This window comes from Delphinapterus leucas, chromosome 8, assembly GCF_059928025.1.
Source record: "Delphinapterus leucas isolate spDelLeu-1000000601 "Yukka" chromosome 8, BTC_Dleu_Yukka2, whole genome shotgun sequence".
NCBI lineage: Eukaryota > Metazoa > Chordata > Mammalia > Artiodactyla > Monodontidae > Delphinapterus > Delphinapterus leucas.
This window is the reverse complement of record NC_143136.1, coordinates 51,037,613-51,044,487: the sequence shown is the minus strand read 5'-3', so window position 1 is coordinate 51,044,487 and position 6,875 is coordinate 51,037,613. Positions and strand designations below refer to the sequence as shown.

The 6,875-nt window shown below is 39.3% G+C and overlaps 1 pseudogene; it reads right to left on the bottom strand.

The window, feature by feature from the left end:
- Nucleotides 1–1,401: 1,401 nt before the first annotated feature.
- On the bottom strand, nt 1,402–4,937 carry LOC149748553 (transforming acidic coiled-coil-containing protein 3 pseudogene; annotated as a pseudogene).
- Nucleotides 4,938–6,875: the final 1,938 nt, after the last annotated feature.

The window sequence follows — 6,875 nt, the reverse complement described above, 5'->3', positions numbered from 1 at the left end:
TAAAAATTGTTTTAAATCTCTAGAGGGAAAAAAATCTGAACAAAAAAGCCGAGGTTAGACTGTAAAATATGGAAGGATTCAAAGTAATTAATGACATATAGGAAAAAAAACTCCAGATGCTCTTGATAATTGGGACATTTTCCTTTGCGTAGACTGGTGCAGAAAAATACAAAATTAGATTTCCTAGGTATCAGCGTAAGAGAAATAAAAAATATAAGTTCACACAAATACCTGCACACAAATGTTCATAGCAGAGTTATTCATAATATCCAAAAAATGGAAACACCTCAAATGTCCATCAACTGATGAATGACTAACAAAATACGGTAAATCAAAACAAAGGAATACTATCTAACAATAAAAAGGAATGAAATAGTGGCACATGCTACTGCATGTATACTCTTTTTATTTATTTATTTGTTTATTTATTTATTTATGGTTCATTGGGTCTTCATTGCTGTGCGCAGGCTTTCTTTAGTTGCGGCCCGCAGGGGCTACTCTTCGTTGCGGTGCGTGGGCTTCTCTTGTTGCGGAGCATGGGCACTAGGCACGCAGGCTTCAGTAGTTGTGGCTCACGGGCTCTAGAGCACAGGCTCAGTAGTTGTAGCACATGGACTTAGGTGCTCCGCGGCATGTGGGATCTTCCCAGACCCGAGCTTGAACCTGTGTGCCCTGCATTGGCAGGTGGATTCTTAACCACTGCACCAGCAGGGAAGTCCCAACAACATGTATAAATCTTAAACCATTTTTCTAAGAGAAAAAAACCAGAGAAGGCAAATCTATAGAGTCAGAAAGTAGATTAATGTTTACCTGAGGCTGGCAGGTAGGAAAGGGAATTAATTGTAAATGGACATGAGGGACCTTACTGGGGTAATGAAAATATTGGTGGATTATGATGAAGATTTGCATCACTTGGTAAGTTTACTAAATATCTTGAAATGGTATAGTGAAAAGGGATGAATTTTATGGTGTGCAAGTTATACCTCAATAAAGTTGTTTAAAAAGCAAAGAAAAAGGAATTCTATTTCTTTCTTAATGGGTCCTAAATATGTAGTATATTCTACATCAATAATAGTTACATAATTATAAAATTATCAAATGCTACTTATCAGTTTAAGTTTTCAGAATTCAACCTCTAGGCAAAATATGAATTATTTTATTATATTTACAGAATAAAATATAAATATTCTAAACCTTAATAAAAGTGATAGTACAGCCTCCAGATATTGGGAGAAAAACAGGGGGATGAGAGGTGGAAGAAAGTTTATAATCACTGATACACTCAGTTTATATTGAGGGATTTCAACAATATTGTCTGAAGCTGATCAGTCAAGACATAGTTTAAGTGTAAACTTCTTACAGAAGTGTACATATAATATGTTACAATTATTACCAATAGGATCCAAAAGTAATAATTCAACTTAAGAAAATTAGGAAGAGAGGACAAGTTCCTGGTCTCTCATAGTATGAAGACATCAAGTAATATTTGATGTTGATAGATCAAAATATCGAGGTTTGAGTTCCACGAATATGGAACTGATCACCAGAGGAAGTAAATGAGAATTCAAGGTGGCTACTAATGAAGAGTAGGACTTGTAGTAGTTATAGGAAAGTCAGTGGGAAATTTGATATTGTGTAACTTTCTCTCCTATTCGATCTTTTTTTTTTTTACTATGCTCATATATTACATAATAAAAACTAAGGGAGGTATTTGAATGTATCTTTAATACCCTGTTGGCACACATTCAACTCAAGTTTAAAAATTAACTTATCATCTATTTCAAACCAGCTTTTCCTCCAAATTTCCATGTAAACTGGCACTTTCATTTTTAAAAATAACTTTTTTATTTTGCTTTTTTGGATTTTTTTGTATTATTTTATACAATAGTTTTATGTATTTTTTAATATTCAGGAAATTTTGTTCTTGGCTCCTACTTGTCCTTCATGTCCCACTCCCACACTCCAAGTACGTTCAGTTCTATGCCTGGTAATAACTCAATATTAACCCCTTCTTGCTATTCTCTCTACCACAACCTTTCCCCAACAGCTGTTAGAACCCTCTCTATTTCTTAAGATAAATTTTTATAGAAAGCATATTGTGTCAAGGATTATAAATCTGTTATTAGTTCCCTAACATTTACTCAAATTTATTCCCTCATCTGCAATCTGTGAATGCTCCAATCTCAGGGTACACTAACTAATAATATTACCTATTTTTCTTTCAAATTATTTACCAGTATGATAAGCAAAAATGTGTTTTTAAATTGGTTATTGAGATTTTTTCGTATTAACTTCTTTTTTGGCTCTTTGTACCACTTTAACAAAATACTTGCTCCACTTTTTGTTCATTTTTCTCTTACAGAGTTTACAATTTTTATTACTGATTTGTAAATGTTCTTTAGGTGTTTATATTAACCTTTGGCTTACCACGAATGATGAAAGTATTTTTCTTGTTTACCATTTGTAATTTACTTTTCATAATTTTTTTTAGTGTCATTTAGACCTAATTTTTATGTAGTCGAATCTGTTTATTTATTGTTATTCTGCTATTGTTCTTTTGCCTTGGAGGCTTTTCCCCATGTTGATATCCAATACTTAGTGACTTCAATTTTATTCTAATTGATTAACAGTTTTATTTTATTTATTTAATGATCTAATTTATATGGAATTTATGTGAAAAGTACACATCTAGCTAATTTTTCCCAGAGATTTCACCCAAAGTCTGGAACCATTTGTTGAAATTTTTCTTCTGCCCTCACTGATTTGTATTGCAGCCTTTATCAAACAATATATTTTTATATATACTGGTATTTTGTCCCTGAAGCATCTGTGCTGTTTTATTGCTCCATCTGTCTGTTATGTAAGTCCCACAGTTTTACTAATAAGATTTTGATGCATTTTAAACTATATTTAATGGACATTATTTTCAAGTGCTTTTTCCAGACATACATTGTCTGTCAATCTTGCATCACTATTTCAATAATTGTACACATTTTATCAGTAAGGAAACTGACGTAGGAGAGATTGAGCTCTACAGCTAGTACATGACAGAGTTAGGATTTAAACCTAGTGTGTAATTCCAAAGCTAGTACACTTAAATTCTTTTTTTGTTTTAACTAAAGGGAAACTTTCTTTAGTTTTTTTTTAATTGAAATATAGTTGATCTACAATGTTGTGTTAGTTTCAGGTGTACAGCAAGGTGAGTTAGTTATACATATATATTCTTTTTTTACATTCCATTATAGGTTATTACAAGATATTGAGCGTAGTTTCCTGTATTATACAGTAGGTTCTTGTTGGTTATCTATTTTATACATAGTATGTGTATATTTTAATCCCAAACCCTAATTTATCCCTCCCCTACCCCTTTCTCCTTTGGTAACCATAAGTTTGTTTTCTATGTCTGTGAGTCTGTTTCTGTTTTGTAAATAAGTTCATTTGTATCATTTTTTTAGATTTCATACATAAGCGATATCATATGATATTTGTCTTTCTCTGTCTGGCTTACTTCACTTAGTATGATAATCTCTAGGTCCATCCTCTTTAGTCTTCTTTTTAAAGCAATCTGATTTAAAAGCAAGTTGAGGTCAAGAGAGAAGAAAGAACATGAAGTCGTCTAACAGAGAGTCAGACAGACAGACAGACAGGAGGGAGAGATGGACACTCGTCAGAAACTTCCACATCAGATCTTTTACATCTTGGAAATGAGGTGGACAAGAGATTCTGGTCAATTCATCATTTTCTTTAGTATTCTGCTCAATCTTCTTCTCCAGTGAGTGGATGCTCTTTCCTCAGGCTCACTTGGAAGGCCAAGGCCTCTGTTTGGGCCTTACTCCAGACCTGGGCAATCTCCTCATTTGTGAGCTTGAGTTTCTCTCCTGAATGGGCCTCCAGCGCCTGGTATCTCTGGCCTTCCTTTTCAATTCTTTCTATGTAATCCTCAACACACTTATTCAGTGCTTCTTCATATGTGTGGTAGCCTTTGATCAAGTCCTTCTGTTTCTCAAACCACCTGAAAAGGTTAGAGAGATTTTTCCATGTAGTTCAGTCTGCAATAAGTTGATCTTTTTCTTTCAGAACCTTCTGGATTTCAGCTTTTGGTAAGTGCCTTCTGTTTCTGAGCCACCTCCACTGCCTGGTACACAATCTCCTCAAACCCGTCCATGATCTTCCTCATCTCCAGCTTCTTCTCGGAGAGCCCCTCATATCTGCTCTTCAGCAACAGGTTCTCCTTTTGTGTCGCTTCACCATAGCGTCCAGGTACATGCTGCGCTGCAGCATATCCACGATGGGCACGTACCCCCGGCCCGAGGACACACAGGGCCAACCTGGCACAGGAGCATCCCGAGCTCAGAAGAAATCAAATTCCACCAGCTTGGCCTCAGGCGGACTCCCTGAGGAAGGAGTGTCGGCCTCGCCCGCACTTCCTGTCTCAGGGGTCACAGGCGTCGGTCTCTGAGGGCTGTCTTTAAGGAGTGGGTCAAACTTGTGGTACACGGACTGTTTCCTCAAGGGCGACTCCTTGAACGAGACAGTCCCAATCTGCTTCACATAATCCACCTCGGGGCTCGGAAGTGCTCACCACTCAGGTCCGGAAGTGCTCCTCACTCCAGTCCGAGGCAGCTCGCGCGGGCCGCTGGGTCAGCGGGCGAGGCAGTGGCTTTTTGCCGGGGCTGCTGGTGGGAGCCAGTGAGCCGGAAGAATTCGCTGTTTCCTCAGCCCACGGCTCCCACGCGGTGTGCACCACAGGCGTCATCCGCTGAGGAGAGTCCTCCGCAGCCACAGGCCCCACGCTCAGCGGCTCGGCCGCAGGGCCCAGCGGCTCCTTCGGGGGTCATCTGGGGGCCGGACCTCTCCACGGCCTCGGAACAGGTTAAAGTTTGGGTCGTCCGGTGTGTCCCAGGAAAATGCCCCGAGGGTAGCAAGGACCGCGGCATTTTCCCGCCTCAGCCTCCGACCTCCTCTATGCCGGTTTGAGGCCAGTTCTCTCCCCCAGTTTCCTAGATGAGGAAAGCCTTTTGCTGGTGGCAGCATCAGAGAAGCCAGATTCTAGCTTCATGGGCCACTCCTGGCACGGTCGGCCATTTGGCCATGGGCCTCTTCCTTATGAGGCCTTCCGAGGGCCGGTGGCCGCGTTTTCAGGGGCAGAAGTCTCGAGCAGGGAACGGGCTAGCCTGGTGGGTCTGCGAGGGGCCCTTCTTCTCCTCTGGCTTCTGAGGACCCTCCGTTCTGTCTTGGGATGCCATCCCTGAAGGGTCTTCCACAATTTCGGAGGAGGATGTGATGCTTTTATGGAAGGAATGTCTGAAGAATAAGAACTAAACGTTGGTCCTGGAGGTGCCATTTGTTTTGAAGACGCCCCCGGCATGGGAGAGCTTGACGCGTCCAGGCAATGTAGGTCAGCCCAGCCGGGAGGTGGGAACCCTGTCTTCAAAGGCTAGTTTAATGTACCCTGAAGGGGCGTCGTCCCCACCAATGTTTGTTTCCGGAGAATTCTTTTGGTCATTTTGGTGTCCACTTCCTTGGTGTTTTCTGCGTCCAGATTTGAGTATAGTTTTCTAACCCAATGGTGTCATCCGGATCAAAACAAGCCTCAGGTTCACTGCGCAAGCTGGGACTTAAAATCCTGTGCATCTGTACCCCGCAGAGGAGACTGAAAAGTCCCCTGCATAGCTTTTCCTGCGTTCTTGGGTGGCACAAACTCTTACTGCGTCAGACGGAGAACAGATGAGATTCCAGTAAGTGCCGGTGGTTAAAACAGGAAACTACAGTTTTGCGTACTTTTGTCACCAGTGACTGTTTTGTCATTTGAGATCTGCAGACCCAGTCAGCCCGCCCGCCCGCCCACCGAGGGGCGGAGTACAGAGCAGGGCCGAGCTCCTTAAATTTATTGAACTGTCTATGTTTCTTCTTAGCTTGCCGCCAGTCCTAAGTGTTTTATATTTTGTTGCTCTTATGCTTTCGTATTTTCCCATTATGTTCTAATCACTGCTGTTTATAAGAAAACTGTTGATTTTTTATTGTATATTCTATCCAAATAATGATAAATTTTATATTAGTTCTGATTTTTTAGTTAATTATCTTGGAGTTTTAGTTAGGTAATCTTGCCAGCTATGGAAAATTTTCTTTTTCTTTTGCAACATCTTTTTAAATGCCTTTACATTAACATGTGGTATATAATTAATTTTTCAACTGTTCTTGGTGAGCATTTAGGTTGTTTTAAATTCAAATGAAAAAGCACCTATTTTTCCTGTTGGTGTAGTGAGTCTCATGTCCTTGAGGCTTATTATTAAAATGTCAACCTTAAGGCACATTCCTGTGTCTGTATTACAAACCACTAAGGTGACCCTTATGGAGAAGGAATTTCAAACGAATATTTCTTGGCTTCAAAAAATTACAGTTTTTTCAGTAAAGACCCAAGAAATACTTTCCTTCTGGATGTCAACAATCTGCCTTTTAAAAAAAGCAGAAATTCACACAATATTGTAAATCAACTATACATCAATTAAAAAAAAAAAAGCAGAAATTTAGGCCCATTGAAAATGGTAAAGTGAACAGTCAAAAATAGAGCGTAAAGGACCCTGCTCATCTTCACTGATATTAGTAAGAGCTAAATGATGGCATTTGTATAGCTGTGACTGAAAGATTAATGTGCTATTTGCAATGCTATAATCTGTACACATAAGCAGATTACAACCTAACTTAATACTTCTCATACTATTGTGATTTGTAGCAACTGAGAAGTTAGTAAGTATAATGTCATTAAAAAGTCATAGTTTTTCCAAAATATTATAAAAGAAGCATTTATTTTTCTGTTTAGGCACACATGAAAACCAGCTCATTTTTAGGATAATTTTAGTATAGTCTATTCTCTT